Here is a 22257-nt window from a genome sequence, read left to right as displayed (position 1 = left end):
AGCTTCAGTTAGATTTGATCCTTTTGAGCCCTTGTCCTTTTCATTACTGAGTGAAGAAGTCAACAATTTGAAACCCACAAGATGTACGCTGGATATTGTTCCATCTTGTTTAAAGAAAGTCGTTGAAATATGTTTTTGACACTGTGGGTATGTGTTTGCTTTCTATTGTCAATAGCAGTCTTCAGTCTGTGTGTGTCCCTGCTGACTTCAAACATTCTGTGGTGGAACCTATTCTTAAAAAAACATAACCTGGATCCAGCAGTTGTATCGAACTACAGACCAATTTCTAAACTGCTATTCTTTCTAAAGTCCTGGAGAAAGTTGTCCCTGTCAGCTCCAGACCTTTGAATGGCATTGGTGAAGTATTTCAGTCTAGTTTTAAAATGCACCAGAGCACTGAAACTGCTATTTTAAAAGTTTCTAATGACCTTTTAACTTTTACTGACTTGAGAGATTCTGCGATTTTAATATTATTAGACCTCAGTGCTGCCTTTGATACCGTAGATCAGGGGTGTCAAACTCAATTTCACAGGGTGCCAAAACTCAAGGCACACTTTTCAGGCCAAACAAGATAAATATTTACTGACACACTAAAACAATGTTTTTTAAAGATAAAAATGAAGAACTCAGTGAACTCAGTGCACAGTTCACTCAGTTTATCAGCAAAGTGTGCCAACTTGGTTCAAAAAGTAAGGCACTGATGCATTTGTGACAGCTTCACTTGAAATGCCTTCATCGCGTCATACATGCCATGTCCATTAACTTACAGCTTTCCTTGGTGAGCTCAAAAACTCTGTCTGCAAACTGAATCTATTTTCCACATAAAAGACTGAAATTGACGGTGATTTAAACCTTTAGCTCGGATCAAATTTACGGTTTGCGTCACGGTGATCATTACAGTCTCCATTTTCAAGACTTTACCACACAGCGTTTCCTGGTTCATGATGCAGTATTCTGTCAACCAGTACAGTTTTCCTCCTGCATCTTTACTCACATCCTGCTGACTACTCCACTTTATTCACCGCATAACACCAGCACTCCATCTATTATAAGTCCAAAAAGTTTGTCCCATGGCATGTCAGTTACACTTTGACAGACGTTTTTAAAACTTTTTCTGTCGTTGTCCCGTGCATCGATTTAATGTCCATGTCCTGCACTTCACTCCACGGATGATGGCCAGCTGTGCAATGTCCATCATGTCTGTACATTCATCCACAGCAAGAGAGTGTGCAATAAAGTCTGAGGTTCTTTGACACAACTGTGTTCTTAAATCAGTGACCATCTCACAAACCCGATCAGCAATCGTATTTCTGCTCAGGCTCACATTTGACAAATTTGCCATTTGCCAAAATCTGCATTTTGTCTGGAAACAAGACATTACACACCTTCATCATTCAGCTCCTCAAAGTGATAAATGGGCTGATTTGGCTTTTTCCTCTGCCACAATAAAATTTGCTTTCACGACAGCTTAACTTTGTGATTTTGCTGTGGTGACAAACATCTTCTGAAATGTAGCCTAGCTGGCATGGAGGCTGTAGCGCTGCATTATGGGATCTGTAGTTAGTGTGTTATTAGCGCCTCATATCGCCGGGCCATGTGAAAGAATAATAATAAATCTATATAAAATGATCTCGTGGGCCAGATTTAAAAGTACTTTGGAGCGCCGGAAGCAGTGGAAGAGAAGGAAATATATGAAATTGTCAGTGGACATAAAAACAAAATGAGTATTAACTGGACTCACATCTGAAAACCCACATTTATTCCTGGGCTTTTAAATCAGAATGAGTTTGTACTACTTTCATTTCTCTTATTTCTTACTCAAACCTTCTAATTTTATGATTCTTTTTCTTAACTGTTATCATGTTGTCTTATGTTTTTATTCATTTTGATTATCTTAATTGTACAGCACCTTGGTCAATTTTTTTTTTGTTTTAAATGTACTATATGAATAAACTTAAATTTGACTTTGTGGATTTTGGGAATTATGGGTATACTTCACTAATTAGCTGGGGATTCTGAGCCCCTCCCAGAGAAAGAATTTGGAAGGATTCCAAATTTCCCAACCTTTCCCTAATCGTGCTATGCCCCCTGGTGGTCATTTTTTGCAATGATTTTAGGTTGGAATTCAGATTCCAACTTCCATATTCCCACCAATGAACAAAATTGGAAGGGAACACTTTCTGTGGAATTCTTCCAAATTTAATGATACAGTCAATGGTAGATATTCCAAAAACCCGATATAATCCCTTTCCTTAACCATAACCTTATGCCTAACCATAACCTTATGCCTAACCTTAACCAGCACTTTAATGACATGAAATAGTGTTTTCCCAAGCGATTTTAAGGAAAAGAGCAAAGATGTGTGGATTGAGTCCAAACGGTTCTCATGTGTCCTCACTTTTCCGATGTCGTCATGTAGGAACGCGTTGGGTGCCCGAAAACGTAATATGTTGATGATTTGTCACGTACCGTAAAATGTTACGCTTTGGGAGTGAGAACGTGTTGATGAGGGAAAGGGGAGGCAGGAGGAGGAGAGACCCGAGGCGGCCGCTGGTCCGAGTGTCAGGTGAACTGAACTTCAGGTAAGAAGTTATGACCTGCAGTCTATCCGGGTCAGATATAAACCGAGTTTAGGTGGAGTTTATTTTCATTATGCTGACTTTTTACTGTCAGTTACAATAACTCGTACTGCGTACTAGCTAGCATGACGGAGTTTCTATACAGCTGGGTGGCGCTATGATGTTACTGATAGTGAACTTTATTTTAGTAGAGTTGCCAACCGTCCTGTAAAAAACGGAATCGTCTCATATTCAGAGAAAATATTACGCGTTTCCTATTGAGCTGAAAGGGAATGCAGTTTGTTCCGGACTTCAGCTAGAATGGAAAAAAGACACAAAGCTGGATTTATTCTGTGTCTTCTGCCTCTTCTCCTCTCATTCTCTCCCCCTCTCTCTGCTGTTGCGACTTCAGAATCATCAGAATCAGAATACTTTATTAATCCCGAAGGAAATCAGGGTTACAGCAGGCAGCACGCTAATGGCGCACGCGCACTTACAAAGGAACCCTCTGACCAAACTTTACACAAACATCACATTGGGAAGACATGTCAGAGAGGTAGGCTGATAGGAAAAAAACAACGAAAATATGTAACATGAGGTGAGAGGAGGAGAAAAAACTCCACTCAGACTGAGCTCCTAGTGGGAGAACAGTTTGATAACAGAAAAAACACCTCAGCACAAAAAGCACATGACTGTCAACACACCATAGAAACACAAGACAGGCAACAGGGGCTGGTAAAGGGTAATAGAGAGCCGGTGTAGACAGCGCATCCAGTCCTGCAGCATGTCTGCGCTGGTCCAGTCGACCGCCATCTTCCCCGGGAGGGGACAAGCATCGAAGGCGGTTGGAAAGGGAGGGAGGATGAGTGTGTATCAGTGTGTGTGTGTGTGTGTGTGTGTCCAGAGTTCAGCTGAGACAGTGTCCTTCGCCCTGCCAGGCTAAGTAAACAGTCTTCCAGCCAACCCAGGTGGCCTTGCATAGAATGGAAGAAACAGTCTAAACACAGTCTGTTATCAGGGTGTTGTTGTTCAGCTCCAGCCTTGAGACCACTGCTGGAGCCGAAGGGATAGCCACATGAAGTGATGATGGTTTTAACTTTAGTGCAAACAACTCATATGAATTTCAAAGCTGTTCTAACAGTCCAACACTGGTCTCTCAATCTCCCGTTGGAGAGCCGCGAGCTTCTCCATGATGTTATCAAACTTACGCTCCATGATGTTGTCATTCTTGTGCTCAAAGAGCCGATTCTGAGAACTCACGACCGCAGTGAGCTGCTCCAAGATGTGATCCAATTTTCGCTCAGAGGTGTTATTCTGAGTGTTCACGGCAGCCGTAAGCTTCTCCAAGATCTTATCTGTGCTGCACTCAATGAGCCCATTTTGAGAACTCACCACTCGTCCCATCGATTCAATCCCAGCGGGCAGCCTTGTGGGGTTTTGAACAGCCGATTCTGCTTTCTTTAATCTTGCAGATGAAACCAGGAGATGTCCTTACTGAATCATCAGAGCTGAACAGGTGATGGAGAAACAGGTTTAGCTTTTAGGATCTGTGTGAGCAGATCCTCACATGAAGAGAGTCCTCAGGTCTGAATGCTGGACACTCGGAGACCTGTGTCTCTGAGTGGGAGACCAGAGATCACATTAACATGTGTGTCTCTGTATTAACAAACATGCCATATTGGCCCAGTTTATTTTTCTTATCATTGTTGTGAGGAGACCATAAATAGCATTTGTATTTTCTGTTGTACAGTTCATTTGCTGTTATGGATAAAAAGTCTTGTTTTGTTTTAAAGTAGCTGATAACTATTCGCTGATAGCTGCAAACATCTGTCAATAAATATAATTCTATATAGTGTGTAATTTATTGCTAATGCAATCATATGGCACATTGACTTCTGAGGAAATTTTAGATGCACTCGTCATCAGAAAGGTTGCCGACCTAAACCAGGGGGTTTAGAGTATCATAGAGTTTTTGTGGTTTGTTCACTTTAAGTCATTTCACAGATTTTCTCTATAATTTCAATTCCTTGAATAAAACAACAAACTTAGGGGATGATTTTGTAATCCGACTTTATGTATGAAAGATTTGACTAAGCATAAAACAATCTTCCAACTCAGTCGTCATTCTTATCTTGTGAAATCAAACCAAATGTTCTGTTGTTTCTAAATCAGGGATTGATGAAATCTTTGGTTTCATCCATTTATGAACATGTTCTCATTCATATTAAATCGTAGTCTAAGTCATTCTTTAGAGGGATAAATGTCTTTCATTATCTTCAAATGTGTTTCTGTTGTTTTTGGGGGGAAGTTTGAAGTCCATTGTTCAAAGTCTGTTAATAAAAACTTTATGAAGTTTATGTTTTTCCTATTTTGTATTTGTTTGAATTATTATGTATTTTTTGACTCTTTCTGCCATGATGCCAGGTCTCTCTTGAAAACAACATTTTTAATCTCAATTCAATTTTCACCTGGAGAAATAAAGGATGATAATAATAATTTTGTCTTCAGGGAATCATTTCTCTGTAAAACAGCTTCTTCTGAAACTCTTGTTACATTTCTTGTTCATTGTTTGCTGGTTTTAGATAAATGTCATCGTCTCTGTGTGATTTTAAGGCACACTGCTTGTTTTTAAAACTGACTCAAATTATTTAAAGCCTCACACACCTTGATCCTAAACACCCAGATAAATCTTCTCTTAATGAACTTTTTTAACTAATATGCTGCGTAAGTTTTCCACATCTGCAGTTTTTGCCAACGAGCTGAGTGATCACTGCATAGTTGGTGCTGTGAGAAACACTAAAATCTCACGCTCCGAGCCCCGCATCAGCTTTAACTGGGGTCGTATTAAACACGCTGACAATGTCAGTTTGGGAATATTTACAGGAGAGTTGTATCTACTTTGTGGACAGACACGCCCCTTTTTGCCAGGTCAGGGTGAAAGGTCGGGACAGGCCTGGTTTGGTTCAGTACCGGCCGATCTCCTACATGAGAGAAACCTGGGCAGGAAGTCTGGCTCTGATGCTGATTGGCTACGTTTCCATTAGCGTTGTAATCAGATTACTGCCTCCATCATCAAGATCCAATGTGACTATTTTTTACTTTAACGACTGACATCCAAACGACCGTAGGAGGTTTTGGCAAACTATAAAGTGTCTCTGCCAGCTGTGACTCCTCAGAGCTGCCTCCTCACTTAAATATCGACTCCACTCCTGTGTCACACAAAACTGAAATGTTGCTTTAACAAACACTTTGTTGCTTCTTGTTCTTTGTTCAGCACAGTATCTGATGGTAAACCTCTTGCACACAACTCTGCTCGTAGTTCCTGGTTACTGAGACCTTTTCCTTCACACCTGTCACAGTAGAAGAGGTTTGTAAGACTTTGAACAGCCACAACACCAGAAACTCGGCCCGTCCTCACAATCGTTCTCCTTCCTTCTTGCACTTGGCTGCAAATATCATAGCTGAGCCAGTGTCTTATATTTTTAATCTTTCTCTACAACAGAAGGCTTTACCACAGATGTGGAAGCGTGCCTCTGTACTCCCCCACTGAAAGCTGGTGATTCTTCAACAGTTAATAATTACAGGCCAATTTCCAAACTCTGTGTCTCATCTAAGGTTCTTCAAAGGCTGGTAAATAATCAACTTCAAAGTTATCTGGATGAAAATATGATTTTATCTCCCTTCCAGTCTGGTTTTAGGAAACTGCACAGTACTGGAACTGCTTCGATAAAAGTTCTCAAAGACGTCTATGAAGCGCTGGATGCAAAGAACTACTGTGCAGCTCTTTTTATTGATCTATCAAAAGCCTTTGACACTGTCGACCACAACAAAAAATCTTCTGGCACAACTTCACCTACTTCCAAGCTGCGTGGAGAGGATGAGGATCTAACAGCACAGGAACTCCAGCAACACTCAGTAGCAGCTGCTCCCAGTCCCTTGGTTTATGAGCTGAGCTGCTGACCACAGCATTTTATGTCATAGATTACTGGAAATAGGCCTTTCAGACCGAGCAGCTGGCTGGTTCTCTAATGTTCTTTTGGACATCAGCAGTGCGTTCAGCTCAATGGTCTCTCTTCCAGCTTTTTAAATGTCACTAAACGAGTGCACAGGGTTCTGTCCTGGGCTGCTTATGTCAACGGTGTGGCACAAAATCTAGATGCATCTGTTCATTTTATACCATCAACATAGTTTTCAAACCATTACAGCAGCTGTTGATAGTATTCAGTCTCAGCTGGCTCAGACTGGCTTTAAATGTAGAAAAAACCAAAGTCATGTTGTTCACAAACAGAAAGAGGGTCCGGCTTTATTTCCTTCTCCTGTATCTGCTCAAAGTATTTCTATTGAAACTGTGGCCTCGTACACATACCTCGGTATTGTGATTGATGACAGTCGTTCCTATAAGCCACACATTGAACATCTAATAAAGACACTGAGGCTGAAGTTGGGCTTCTCTTCCAGGAACAGATCATGTTTCACAGGAAAAAGCTTGTTGCTGCCACCTTTTTTTTACCTGCCCTGGATTACAGTGACATGATTTATATGAATGACTCTGCTCGCTCTCTTCATCTGTTGGATTTTGTCCATCATTGGGCATTAAGGTTTATAACTGTCTGTAAACCTTTAACACACCACTGTACTCTGTGTTCTCTGGTTAACTGGTCCTCATTGGTCTTACACAGGTTGGTCCATTAGTATCATTTTATCTATAAATCTGTTTCTGGTTTACTGCCTCCTATTTATCAGAGTACATGTCAGGCAAACAGTTTAGTCACAGCCTGCAGTCTCAGGACATCATTTCATTCACTGATCCATCAGTTCATGCAGAGCTTGGGAAGAAGGCGTTCTCCTTTTCTGCTCCGTCTTCATGGAAAACATAACCGAAGGATTTAAGGCTCTCAGTTGATTTCACTTGCAGACTTCAAAAGACGTACACATGTTTTTGTGAAACCATCTCTGGGAACTTGTTCTCGTTTTTAATATGACTGAGTACATTACACAAACTTTTCTTTTATTGTTGTAATTTTAATATGTTTGTCTGGAACAGGTCTCTATTGTAAATGAGACATTGAGTCTCAATGAGCCGACCTGTATAAATAAAGCTTCAATTACAAAGTCCTTTGTTTAAAAGTTCCTTCAGCTGCCAGTGGGACGTGCTGTGGCTCTATCGGTTGCTGAGCCTTTATATTGTTAGTTAGAAACTACAAATATAATGGCTCACTGTATTTCAGAATCAGAGAAACTTTATTAATCCAGGAGGGAAACTGAGTTGTCATAGCAGCAAATATACAAGAAACAACAAGCACTCATATAAAGTGAGTGTAGAAACAGAGTTATGATAGATAAATATTCAGAGAAATAGAGAAATATAGGTATAAATATACATACCAGTATAAAAGGATAAGTATGTGTGCAAATATATTGTGGTGTACAAAGTGACAGGCTGCATTGAGGTGTGATTATTTCTGTTCCACATGTGTGGATCTGACCCAAGTGGATGAATTAAAGAGTCTGAAGGCAGCAGAAGGAACGATCTCCTGTAACGTTCCCTCAGACAGCGGGGTTGAAGGAACCTGTTGCTGAAACTGCTGTGCAGATTGTTCAGTGTATCATGGAGGGGGTGGGAGTCATTGTCCATGATTGACAGCAGTGTGTCACAGATCACCTCCTCCAGGGTGGAGAGCTTCATGCCAACAACAGACTGATAAAACATAGAGAGCAGCTGCTGCATATGTTGAAGGACCTCCCTGAGGGGGGGTGGCTGTAGCTCAGGTTGTAGAGCGGGTCACCTACTCACCGGAAGGTTAGTGGTTTCATCCCAGGCTCCTCCAGTCTACATGCCAAATGTCCCTGGGCAAGATACTAACCCCACGTTGCCCTTCGATGCATCCATCACAGTGTGAATGCGAGTGAATGTTAAATAGAAGCACTAAAACCTTAGATAAAGTGCTTGTGTGAATGGGTATGATTGGGTGAATGCACAAGTTGTACAAAGTGCTTTGAGTGCTCAATGAGAGTAGAAAAGCGCTATATAAGAACCAGTCCATTTACCTTTTACCATCTGAGCCTTCGTAGAAAGTAAAGCTGGCTCAGACCCTTTTTGTAGGCAGCGTCCATGTTGGCAGACCACTCCAGCTTGTGATCCAGATGAACTCCCAGATACTTAAAGGATTCAATTCAATTCAATTTTATTTATATAGCACCAAATCACAACAAAAGTCACCTCAAGGCGCTTTATATTGTACAGTAGATACAGAGACAAAAAACCAACAATCATATGACCCCTATGAGCAGCACTTTGGCAACAGTGGGAAGGAAAAACTCCCTTTTAACATGAAGAAACTGTGGGATTATAATATTACCTTATGCCATGTTATACCCCTAATTAAAGATTGTGAAATTATTATGTAGTTTTAGTTTGCATTATTCTCCTGAATTAGAAGAAGGTGATAACTATTACATTTGTTAAACTGATTTGTATCACATTAGACTGCTGATTTATTGTGAATGAATGATATTGTTTTATGATGCATTATACTGCTGAGTTAGAAGAAATACTGTGTTTAGAGCATCATGGCTTTATTCGTCTGATTAGAAGAGAACAGAACGTACCGGAGAGGTTTTCTGCCCCATCTCATCAGGAGGAGATAGAACAGGGAGCCAAGGCCACTTAGGCGCCGTGTGAGAGAAAGAATGTGAATGTTTAGGCTTTTACGACTAGGTGGGGGCCACTAGAGGCTATAAGAGTTTGAGTAATGCTCCATCATTTTGAGATTTACAGCTGATGTTGCAGCGTACATCTCCCACACGTGTGTGTTCATTAAAAATCATCGTTTGACTTAACTCTTCTGGACCATTGTTGTTTTTGTGCTCATCCTCAATATTTAAACCCTTTTTTAACAAAACTTCTGGCAGAACCAGGCTCAGGCAGGGGCGGGGCCATTTGCTGTGATTGGTTGGGGTGAGAAAAGGAAGACAGGACAAAGACATGCTGTGGAAGAGAGACAGAGATTAATAACAGGTATGATTCAGTGCAGAGAGGTCTATTAACACATAGTGAGTGAGAAAGATGACTGGAAAGGAAAAACTCAATGCATCATGGGAATCCCCGGCAGCCTACGTCTATTGCAGCATAACTAAGGGAGGATTCAGGGTCACCTGGTCCAGCCCTAACTATATGCTTTAGCAAAAAGGAAAGTTTGAAGCCTAATCTTGAAAGTAGAGATAGTGTCTGTCTCCTGAATCCAAACTGGAAGCTGGTTCCACAGAAGAGGGGCCTGAAAACTGAAGGCTCTGCCTCCCATTCTTACCACGTGTGTGTTTAATAAAATCAACAGTGTTGCTTACACAGATAAAAAATATTGAGATTAATTAATATATGATAGAGCCCAGAATATGATATTTTGAACCAACTTTGAATAATTAAAAGAACAATCGATGAACATATTAGATTATTGAGGCGTAGCAGAGAGAGGTGTTTTCCTTTTCTGTCCTTTACAGGAGAAGATTCCAGAACCACAGCAAAACCACGAAGGGGTTGGTGAAAATCCAGGACCCAAACCTCTCAGAAAATGTGTTGTTTAGATTGAAAAAAGATTAAAAGCTTGTTAGACAGAGGTTATAATGTGAGCGTAAAGTAATGAAGAGTAATGAGAGGGAGTTTAGGAATAGTTTGTAGGATTTCTATGTTATGTAAATTGCCCAAACACAGTGTTCAAGGGACAATGAAGTGAGGAAACGGGTTAACTGTGTAGAGATCGTTTCCATAGAGTGACAAAAGTAATGTTGGACCTTTTTACCAGGACAAAGTTAATTATATCTGTTTTTAGTTCACAGTAGTTATTGAGGGAGTCAGTTAATTAGGTTAACTCATGAAATGAGTTCAAAAGGGGGAGACTGTTACCAAATAAATATATATTCTTAGTGCTTATTTTCTGATTATATTGTTTTTTGTACTTTGTAATAAAGTCTGTGAGAGAGAACTAGGTCAGAGGGTGACAGGTTGCCTAGCAACAGAGGCTTTAGTAAGGGGAGGTTAAAAAACAGGAAGTTTAGTGCAGAGCTGCAGAGGCATATTAATAAAATACAGGAAACCAGACAGAAAAAGCGGAACTAAGTAACACACACATTAGTCAGAGCAGACGGAGTTGTTTTGATGGAAACTGTGTGTGTCTGTGTGCGACCTATAGCAGAACTATGTTACCCATTCTGGCTTCTAATGCTTTCAGACCTGAGCGTGTGTTAGTGGGTACAGGTCTCCATTTCCAGAAATGTACAATAAAGATCATTTTTTGAACTTGACCACTCTGAGTCGGAAGTCTTTCTCTGTCGCCAAAAGAATTCATAAGAACGCAATTTAATACCTGAATTTATATTTCTATAAATATAAATATTCTAAATTTCAATTCAATTTTATTTATATAGCACCAAATCACAACAACAGTCGCCTCAAGGCGCTTTATATTGTACAGTTTAATTTCCAAAACTTGCATATGATCTTCAGTTTGCAGCTGGACTATCACATAGCAGCTGGAGCAGTCTCCAATGGAGGCCAGTCCACTGCTGCCACCTGTGGCCAAGTGCCATAGCCTACTACTAGATGAACTTGTGACACACATCTGCAGTAGAGGCTGAGTGGCTGCTCTCACACCTGGAGCATCCAAATCGACCCACAAACACGTTGAAAGATGCAACGCCATCAATGTGGATTGTCCAGACTGAGAGACCTTTTCCCTCTGACCCCTCCCCAAACCCTCAAACCCTCCTACCCACCTCGACATACAAACTCTGTGTGGCTTCACGTGTTCTGTTGATGCTTACATGATCGAAATAACTTGAACACAAACACAAACAAACAAAGAGGAAGACCACACCGGAAGGAAAAAACTACAAGTCCCAGCATCCTCTGTGTTTAGGGCGCAGTAGTGAAAGTGAAAGCAGGAGGAGGAAGGTGGAGCTGAGGCAGGTGAGTGTTAACATGAATATGTTTCTTCTTATGACATAAAATAATTCCACGCTGTTCGTGTCTGTGGGTGAAACGTGAGGCCGGTCGGCTCCTCTGAGCGCTGGTTTCCTGTAAGTAGAGAGGAAGTGAGTTTAGCTGAGCCTCCGTTTAGTGTGAGAGAGCAGGAGGAGAGTGAGAGCTGTGCTGAGGCAGGGTGAGTGTTAACACCGCTCTGACATTACTGTGTCTCTGTGGCGGGAACAACAGGCTCCGTCAGTGGAGCCAAAAATAATCAGACTTTGTTTTTCAAAGGAAACAACTTTATGTCGGAAGTTCCCGCACGCTCATTGGATAACGATGTGTCAATCTCGAGCTATTAGCCAATGAGCGTGCGGATTCACAGAAAGACCCGCCTTCATCACGGAACTTTAAAAACTACAATGGCGACAGAAACTCCGTGAGTGGAGTTTAGGCTGACGTCATGAAACTGTGACGTTTGAGCCACTTCCTGTTCTCAGTCCCAGCGTCCTGATCACCGAGGTTTCTGTTGCTCTGATATCTGATATTGATTATATTGGTAAACAGGCTGTAGCATAAACATCAGGTCTGTTCTGAAAACTGTCTTTATTTTTTCAAAGTAAGGGAATATCTGTGGTGTGATACCGCGGGCTCATGGGCTAAGGACTTGGATTGACAAGCGCAGATGATTATGTTGTTTCTTATAAAGGCTTGTGTGTGTGTGCCTTCCTGTGTGTGTCCTTGTGTCAGTGGAACTGAATCAGTGTGTTAGAGAAAGTGCTCCTCTGCTGTGCCGTATTAAACCCGATTCTTTGATCCCCATGATAGAACAGAGAAAACCCGACTCAGAGTGGTCAAAACATTTATAATTCTTTATTCAATCATCTTCCGGAAGAGAGAGCCCTGCACAGCCCAACGGCAGTTGCAGGATCTCTAACATTAGAATCTAAAAATGTGTCTCATATAGGTGTTATTTTGGTACTTTACACGTCACACAGTTTCAACAACTCCTTATATGTTACTAGTTCCTCTTTTTCTGTCTGGCTTCCTGTATTTATTAATATGCTTGTATAGCTCTACACTAACTTCCTGTTTTTCAGTCTGGCTGAGCACTTAGTTTGTGAGTCAAAAGTGGCCTTGCTTTACAAACCTTCATTATTAAAGTACATAAAACAATATAATCAGAAAATAAGCACTAAGAATATATTAATTACATGACAGCTTCCAGAACAACAGCACCTCTGAGTGTGTGTGTTTACCTCTCAGACTAACTCCACCCTGACATCAAGAAGATGGAGGAAAAGGATGGAGCAGAATCTGCAGCATCCAGCTGTGTGTCTGTGAGGAGTGACCGGTCCAAAGGAATACCTCTAGAGTTCAGTAATGAACCTGCAGCAACAATGTAAGAGAGCTGCTGACTCATTTATTCAGTGTAAATAATGATTTTTGATGCAATGGGAGAAGAAAAATGACAAAAACAGTTTTAAAAATAAGGATTAAAATATTACAAACTATATTTTTGAGTTTCCTGATGTAGTACAAAAATATATGAACATAACTGTATATAGGACAGATATTTTACGGTTCTTTTAGGCAGCACCAAAAAACAAAAAGACTATTTTTAAGCTTTCTGAGGTAGTGAGTCAACATGTCACACTGGGTCAAAGGTCAGGGAGTAAAAGTGTGTTTTAAAGGAGGTTTAAAAGCAGCGAGTGAAGGAGCCTGTCGAGGTAAATCGTTCCATAACTGATCAAATTGAGTTGGTGGACCTCTGTGTGAAATCAAGCATCTGGTCCACAGAGAGGATAACCCTCAAATGGGCTGTACAACATTATATAGTGAGACAAAAACAGAGATTATCGTAGCCATCGCTCTCTCGCATGGACGTGGCAGTCTCGCTGTCTGCTGCGAATCCTCCCCGTACCTCCGTGACCTCGTCTGGTATCTGCTCCCTCCTCTGTAAGAGACAGTAAAGGAAAACACGTCTCTGCCTAGTCTTGAAAATCTAATCTTATCATCCATTGTTCTTCTAGGGCCTCTTCTTCTTGTGGCCTCAGCTAACTGCTAATATTTAAATGGCTAACATTAACATGTGTGCCAGCCAGGTTAACATTTATGATGAACTATGATGAATTAACTGATGTTGAAACTGGAGCTTTACTGACCTCTGAAATTCCTCCTAAAGTGTTATTCAGTGTTGTGACAGTCAGCTGCTTCAGCTGCTGCTGGGATGGGCTGTGGCAAAGAGAACAGAGAAAATCAAAATCAGAGTTTTTCTCTGGATTAAAAGCAAGGAAACAACAATATATTCTACATGGTGAAACTGATGGTTTATGGTGTTTGGGTCTGTTTTTCTGTATTTATGCAGATAAAGTGTAAACTCAGATGAATTATACCATCAAATGTTAAAGGAAAATATGAGGATGAGTGTCTGTGAGCTGAGAAGGACGTGAAGCGAGCAGTTTATCCCAGAGCTGAAGCTGCTCTGTGTGCAGAGATGAGCTCAGATTCCTGCTGTGATTGATCAACAGTCGCAGAAATGTAGACTTGTAGTTATTACTGCAGGATGGTCACAGCAGATACTGATGAACATGGATTATGAGGATGGATGGGCATTCTCTGATGGGCGCTGCTCTTGTGGCAACCTGCAGCAGGTGTTTACTGGCGTTTTCTTTTTCTTTTTGTTTTTAACTTTGTTTTAACTCTGTTCTTAATCGTGGTTTTAACTTTTTGCCGAGATGGAGATCTTCTACACCTTAGTTTTATTGTTGTTGGCAATATTCACCTGGAGTCATTCACTCTCACTGACAATCACTTATACACGCGAGGAACTACTTGGTTTACGGTGGTCCTGTTTGTCTATGTACGACTCTTCTAATGCTCGGACAGATGTGATTCTTGGTGAGGATTTGTTTGCCCGGTCAAAGACTAATTTTGGAAAGCCCCGCCGCTTGAGAAAACGCGGAAAGAAAGGCGGCGTGCGTCAGCGTGTAAGAAAACTTCGGAGGAAGAATCGTGTCCCTCTGCCTTCTATGATTCTGGCCAATGTCCAATCTCTTAGGAACAAAACGGATGAATTACAAGGAAATGTGCTTCATCTACGGGAATACAGGGAGGCTTGTCTGATGGCGCTTACCGAGACATGGCTGACCGATATGGGCAGTGACACTTCACTGCGAATCAGCGGCTTTGGGACCCCTGTGAGATTGGATCAGAACTGTGAAGTAACATGCAAATCTCACGGAGGAGGGGTATGTTTGTATATCAACCAGGGCTGGTGCAATAACTTTACTGTGCGGGAGCGGTTGTGTCTTCCTGACATCGAGCTCCTTTCAGTATCTGTCAGGACTTTTTACTTACCGAGGGAGTTCCCTCAAATTTTTGTCACTGTTGTTTACATTCATCCTAAAGCTGACATTAAAGTTGCTGCCGATGCCATTTTTAAAGTGATACACAATCTGCAGACTCTCTCACTGGATGCTCCTAATTTTATTCTTGGTGATTTTAACAATTGTAATCTTAAGAAATCACTGAACAATTTCTTTCAATATGTCACTTGTCCTACAAGGCATAACAAAACGCTGGATTTGTGTTATGGACCAATTAAGGGGGCATATAAGTCTGTAGCCGGACCTGCGCTAGGTTCTTCAGATCACAATGTTATTCATCTCCTCCCTGCTTACAGATCTGTGATTAGGAGGGAGAAGGCCTGTGTGAAGCGGACTAATGTCTGGACAAAAGATAGTTGTGTTGCCCTTCAGGGGTGTTTTGATTGCACTGATTGGTCCTTGTTTCAAGAGAGCACTTCTGATTTGGATGAACTCACTGATGTGGTGTGTAGCTACATCTCTTTTTGCAAAGACTCTGTGGTTCCAGTCAGAGAATTTAAGACAAACCGTGGTTCTCTAAAGATATTAAGGATCTGATTCTTAAAAGGAAAATTGCTTTTAACGAGGGAGACGTTCCCACTATGAGAATATTGAGGAAGGAGGTGAGGGCTGCAATAAAGATTGCCAAGATGAGGTACAGAAATAAGATTGAGGCAGAAGTCCGCAGTAACAACCTCAAAAGAGCTTGGCTTGGTATGAAAACAATCAGAATCAGAATCAGAAACAGCTTTATTTGTCACAAGCAGGTTGCCCTGCAGTGAATTGGGACCCCCCCCCCCCCGACCTTACACACATTACACAGACATCACTTGGGGTTACAAGTCGGAGATCGGTAGCGTTACAGAAAAGAACACTGAAATGTACACAACAAAGGGAGAGTACAAGAGGAAAAAAAGAGACCTCCTCTCATGCTGTGCTTCCATGGCAGGACAGCACGGGAGCAGGAAACAAAAAAAACTCCTCTGCACAAAAAAGCACATGAATAACCGCAGCACAACATTATGAAAGACATGACAAGCCACAGGGTTGGGTAGGGGATATCATAACACAATCAACACAGTGTGCACATCTGATCTGGGACTGCTGCAAACTGCGCCGCCAGCTGACCCGATGTCCACATCATGGGGGAGGTAAGCATCGAAGACGTTGGGAGGGGGATCAGTGAGTGCTAATCAGTGTAAGTGTATGTGTCTGCGTGTCCATAGTTCAGTGGAGACACTGTCCTTCGCCCTATCAGGCTAAGTAAACAGTCCTCCAGCCAATCCAGGTGGCCTTGCAAGGAATGGGAAGAATAGTCATCACAGTCGTTATCGGGGAGTAGTTGTTCGGCTCCAGCCTTGGGCCTGCAGCTGGCGCCGTGGTGATATCCGCATTTCGATATTGGTTTTGTTGATTTTTCATGTGAGCAGGCCAGGAGAATGTCAAGCTGCTCTTTTAACACTCCGACACTGGTCTCTCAATCTCCCGTTGGAGAGTCGCGAGCCTCCCCATGATGGTATCAAACTTCTGCTCCGTGTTGTTGTCATTCTTTTGATTCTGAGACCTCACAGCTGCAGTGATCCGTTCTGCGATGTGATCCAACTGTCGCTCAAGGGTCTCATTTTGAGCAGGCCTCTCTCTGATGTATCCCCCCATACGCTCAATGGTGTTGTTCTGAGCCTTCACAGCAGCTGTAAGCGTCTCCAAGGTGTTGACCATGCTCCATTCGTTGTGAGAGGTCGCGCCTCATCCCATCGCTTCAATTCCAGCGGGCAGCCTTGGGGGGGTTTGAACAGCTGGTTCCGCTTTCTTATTTCTCCGATAAATCAGGCCCAGGCCAGCTCCAATCAGCAAGAACCCTGTTATCATGGTTCCGAATAGGTAGATATCTTCAGCGTCCTCGATCGACAGTCCCACCAGGCACACGACCCTCCAGGTCTGCCACCCGTCCATCGTGTATCCGGCAGGGAAAGTCCCTCCAGGGCACTCAGGCTCTCCCGAGCCCAGACTTCTCGTTGAGAAAAGGGTGTCAATAGCATTCAGAGACCAGTTGATCAAATCCATAATTCTTTAGGTTTTAGAGAACGACAGTGAGAGACTGTTCCAGCGAAAGTAATGCACACAAGACAAGAAAAGGACACAGAAGCTAAGCCGGGAAGATAAGGGTAAGGAGGAGAGGAGGAGAGTGCAACCGCCTTCGCTGAGAGCCAAAGAGAAAAATTTCTCTGGCAGGGCTACAGACGAAAGGTAAAAGTAATATTACCTTAGAGGGGTTTACCTCTGACAAACATCTGGCAGACAGTCTTAACAGTTTTTACCTTCGTTTTGAGAACTTTGACTGTTCTAGGCAGACCAGCACACTGAGGGAAAAGACTATCACTCTCCCATCAATTTGTATTGATGAGAGGGGGGTAGCTGATCTTTTTAGACACACTAAAAGCAAGAGTCCTGGACCTGACAACATCTGTGGACAGGTACTGAGAACTTGTGCTGATCAGCTGAGTGGGATTTTTCACCATATCTTCTCACTGTCTTTAGAGCTACAGACAGTACCTAAGATTTGGAAACATGCTGTCATTGTTCCTGTTGCTAAGGGCAGTTCTCCTAAGGTACTGAATGATTTTAGGCCTGTGGCTCTGACTTCTTTAGTGATGAAGTCATTTGAGAAGATAATTAAGAAGGAGATTTTAATGCATGTTGAACACCATCTTGACCCCTTCCAGTTTGCCTTCAGAGCAGGAAGAGGTGTGGAGGATGCTGCTGTCACACTCCTGCATCTCTTGTATAAGCATCTTGAGGCCCCTCACACCCACACAAGATTATTATTTGCTGACTTTTCATCAGCATTTAATACAATTCAACCCTTCTTACTTGCTGACAGGCTTTACAATCATTTCAAGCTTGACACTAGTCTGGTCGGCTGGGTGACAGACTTTCTGACTAATAGGTCACAATGTGTGAGGGTGAATCATGTATTTTCTGATGTGCTCTCCTCCTCTACTGGATCACCCCAGGGTTGCTGCCTCTCTCCCCTTCTGTTCATTCTGTACACAAATGAGTGTCGCAGCAATTTCACGAACAGACACATCCTGAAGTTTGCTGAGGACACAGTGATCGTCAGTCTTCTAGTGGGGGACGAGTCAGGCCATGGACAGGTTGTAGATGATTTTGTGAATTGGTGTGATGAGTCCTTCCTGTCACTTAATGTGTCAAAAACTAAAGACATGATTATTGATTTTAGGAAGTCCTCTTATAGCTCATCACCCACTATCATTAAAACTGCCGATATTGGGATAGTTGAGAGCTATAAATATCTAGGTGTGGTACTTGACCATAAACTGTGTTTTGAATCTCATGCTGATGCCACTACTAAAAAAGTTCAACAAAGACTGTTCTTTTTAAGGAAAATGAGATCTTTTAATGTCTCATCTGAGATGTTGTCTTTGTTTTATAGAAGTTTTATCGAATCTGTGACGTCTTTTTGTATCGCTGCCTGGTTTGGTAACCTGACGGTGAAGAATAAGAATCGGTTGGGACTTCTGGTAAAAACTGCTAGCAAAATTTCAGGGCGCTGGCAAGATGGACTTTTGGCCATTTACAGTAGAAATGTGCTTAGAAAGGCTCGTTTTATTATTAATTGTTTGAACCATCCACTTCACAGTGAGTTTGAGTTGTTGCCTTCCGGCCGCCGTTTTAGAGTTCCTGTGAGGAAGACTAAAAGACTCCAGGTCTCTTTTATCCCCACTGCATCTTGTCTCCTCAATGGCAAATAACTCTCCTTGGACTTTCTATCACTATTATTGTCATTATCATTTTATAGTATTGTTCTGTTTATTTATATCCTGCTGCTAAACTAATTTCCCCTTGTGGGACAATAAAGAAATTGAAATTGATGATCAAATTTCTCACTCTCTCCTTTAAATCTCAGTTGAATTTCTTCTTCACAGTTTATCTGTTAATTTATTCATGAATAACACTGAAAGAGTTTCTGTTATATTTCCTCTTGAACATCACCTTATTAGGGCGGCATTAGGAAATAGCCCCCCTCCAAAGAATGAATGAATGAATGATGATAATAATAAAATGATTAAAAAGCAGAGCTCAGAGTGGTAGAATGGTCAAACATGGATCCACGGGTGGTTCAACTGCATTTGGTGACGTGACTAAAGCTTCAAATCTTTCAAATAATCCCACCATCAACGGGATGTTGTCTCCTTTACTACGGTTACTTTACTTGGTCACCGTGTGAATTTCTTTGAAATAAACTGTCAAAAGATTTCAGGATTTTGGGATTTTTATTATGTTATGCTTAAAAGTACGTTTCTTTATCTAAATATGTTTGCTCTTTCAGTTACACTTAAATGGGGAAGTGCAGACTCAACAGGAAGCCTGCACAGTTCTATTTTATCTCTTCCTGTACGTCTCTGAGAATGCTATGACTAAAAAGGCTGACAACTATTGCACGGTGCGAGTCTCCCTGAGTCTCACCCGTGTACACGTTAAACCTGTCTGAGCGTTTTTATTCCGACCTGAGATGCAATACAGGAAAACTCCTGACATTTCTTGGTCCTTCGAGCCGGATGGGACACAGCACTTTTGTGTGACCCCACAGGAAAGCCTCATCGAGTCCTGACGTCGTGAGAAGCCCACGCTGAAGTCTGTCGACAGCTCCTGTCCAGGTACAGGATAAAGACCAGAAGCGTGAATTCGGGTTCTGGCCAGCGTTTTTAAAAGTGGTCCACGGCGGTGGGGGTCGATGAGGTAGACCTGAGAGACCGGCAGTGAATCAGCAACCAGGTGAATATTAACACTCAGACACCTCGCGTAAAACGTCTAGGCTCGCCCAGAGGGGTTGGTAGCATTCCTAAAAGTAAACGCTCGCCTGAAAAAGGGGCTGGAAGCTATTTTAGGGGGATTTCTAAATGTAAACGCTCGCCTGAAAAAGGGGCTGGAAGCTATTTTAGGGGGATTTCTAAATGTAAACGCTCGCCTGAAAAAGGGGCTGGAAGCTATTTTAGATAAACCTGGTCCGTAAGACGTAGTGCGCGTTGAAAAGGTATTGTTGTTGTTTTATTTTTGTTGGTGGAATAAGTTGATTTTACAGCACAATAAGGAGGCTGAACTATTCCACTATTTTGTTTGCTGTTGGCCACCTAAGTACTGGTGAAAAGAGAGAAACAGGTCGTGTTTCATCACGTAAAGGTGACACCGCTTTCAAGAACAGCTTGAAAGTAGAAGGCCGTGTCAACTACCTCTCTCGATTCTCGTGCCAGAGAAGGTGCCGCAGTTGTGTAGTTGTAAAGTATTAAAATTAAGAGGATTAAAATGGGTAACTCACTGCTGACGAGCAGTGGTTAGAAAAGAAATGTCCAGGAGCCGGACAAATTAGTGCATATAGATGGAGAAATCCAAAGAAAACCTAAATGTCCCATGTGGGAGGGAAAATGCATTGACTAAACTATAAGAAACCCTCCAAGCAGAAATAAATACTGAAAAGGAAGCTAAAAAGAAAACAAAGCGTACACAAGAGTTGTAATATTTTAAAGCATGGAAAGTGGAATGAAGTGGAATAAACAAAAGGTTAAATTAAGGTTAACTTAAATTAAAGCAGAGCTTATCTAGTGATAAGCATGATAATAGGAGATCATAGGAAGGTTAACAACCTGTAAACTGGTATTAACAATGAAACATAGTTGGCAGGACGACCGTGCCTAGAATGAATAGAATGCATGAAACCAGATAATTCACAAAAAATATATCAAATAAAAAGAGAGATGCATAAGGTATATTACGGCTGTGTCATTGTTCAGCCAAGGAAAATGTCTCCAGCTTGGGAAGGTGTGAAGCTGCAGATTCACACAGACCCGTGATGGATACATAATAAAATATAAACTAATATACTATTGTATATTAGTAGTAAAGTAGTGTATTGTAATATACTATTGCTGTTATAAAAAAGGAAAAACAATACAATGATAACATTAATAATGACATACTATTAATAGGAAGAGGCACCTCAGTCAGTTATGATGTGAGGTGGAAGATTGTTAAAAGTAGTCTGATTCAAGCTTAAGGTTTGCTCAAACTCAGTACAATGATATAGGAGATGAAGAAAATAAGGAAATAACTACACTAATCAGGTGCATAGAGACACTTGACCTGCTTGTAAACCTGTCATCTTAGATGAGACTTTGTTGAGATGAAGACCTATACTAACAACTAATGAGCCAAACCCTGTATATAACAGCTAAAGGATTGAGAAGCTGAATTAAATAAATATGTGGACACTACCAAGCTAATGAGGAGCGGTGACGCGCATGGAGATGCTGGTTTTGCTTACTACAATTGTATAAATGGAGTTTGAATTCATTACAATATGAAAGCATATTTTGAGTGATTCTAACTGTGTAAATGCTGTGAGTGGTAGGTTTTGAGTGATTGGGTGTGATTTGTACACCCAATTAAAAAAAAAGTAATAAAAGTAATAATAACACTACAAGGGTTCATAGTAGAGTGTGTGAACAAGTGGAAGTTTGACAGAAAAGGCAGTGTGTGTGATGATTCCTGATGTCTGAAAGAGCTCAATTTAAAAGTGTGTGTGAAATAAAGGTGTATCTTTTTTAGATCAAGAGATTTAGATTGTTTTTAGTAGAATTAGAGAGGGTTTTTAGACTATAAATACAATGAAAGACAGAGTCTGCAGAAACAGGAAATGTGTGCCTGTCGGTGACAGGAAACCGTGTGTGTGTGAGGAGATAGTTTGAATTTAGAACTCAGTGATATGATGCATGAATTAAACCTTATTGCAATAAATACTTGCAATGAAGAAAGCAGCTTACACTCAATTAATATGAACGCAAAGCCTTGATGATGCCATAGGCAATTTGTTTTGTTTTTGTTTGTTTGCTTAGTAAGTTTGGAAAACAAATTTGTGATCATACTTGTGGATCACAGTGACACATAATGATTTGGGCATATGATTTGCTGATGCCTAGTTTTAGAGCTGTGGGCTATGAGCTTACACTGTCACACATCAGAATTGCTGTATGCTGTATCACGCGCTGACCTTCACAGCACCCCACAGGCTGGTGTCGTTGATATCTTTGTAGACGGTTCAGCGTCCAAAAGTAGCCTTGGGTGGAACTATGTAGGTTATGCGGTAACCACAGCAGACACAATTTTAGAAGCAAAAGCACTAACTTCCTCACACTCTGCACAGAGTGCAGAACTCACAGCTGTCATACGTGCCTAACCCAACTGCAACATGGAAATCTTTTGAAGGCACTGTTGGAAGTATTTATATTGCCAAAACAGTTAGCATTTTGTTCAGAGGTCACTGAAGGCAATAACTTCGCAGACCAAAGCCGCAAAA

The 22257-nt window shown here is 41.5% G+C and overlaps 1 protein-coding gene and 1 long non-coding RNA gene across 2 annotated transcripts in view; one reads left to right on the top strand and one right to left on the bottom strand.

Annotated features, from left to right (window-relative positions):
- Window positions 1–22257, top strand: part of LOC106097313 (NACHT, LRR and PYD domains-containing protein 12-like) — a 73442-nt gene that overhangs the window by 24297 nt on the left and 26888 nt on the right. The window lies entirely within an intron of this gene.
- Window positions 13374–13823, bottom strand: LOC112842623 (uncharacterized). The gene is made up of 2 exons (XR_003214483.1): window positions 13683–13823; window positions 13374–13474 (listed from the first exon to the last, which is right to left on the bottom strand). It is a non-coding gene; the product is annotated as an uncharacterized LOC112842623 (long non-coding RNA).

This window comes from Oreochromis niloticus, linkage group LG3, assembly GCF_001858045.2.
Source record: "Oreochromis niloticus isolate F11D_XX linkage group LG3, O_niloticus_UMD_NMBU, whole genome shotgun sequence".
NCBI lineage: Eukaryota > Metazoa > Chordata > Actinopteri > Cichliformes > Cichlidae > Oreochromis > Oreochromis niloticus.
Note: the sequence above shows the minus strand (reverse complement) of the source record. Positions and strands in the feature narration are given on the sequence as shown.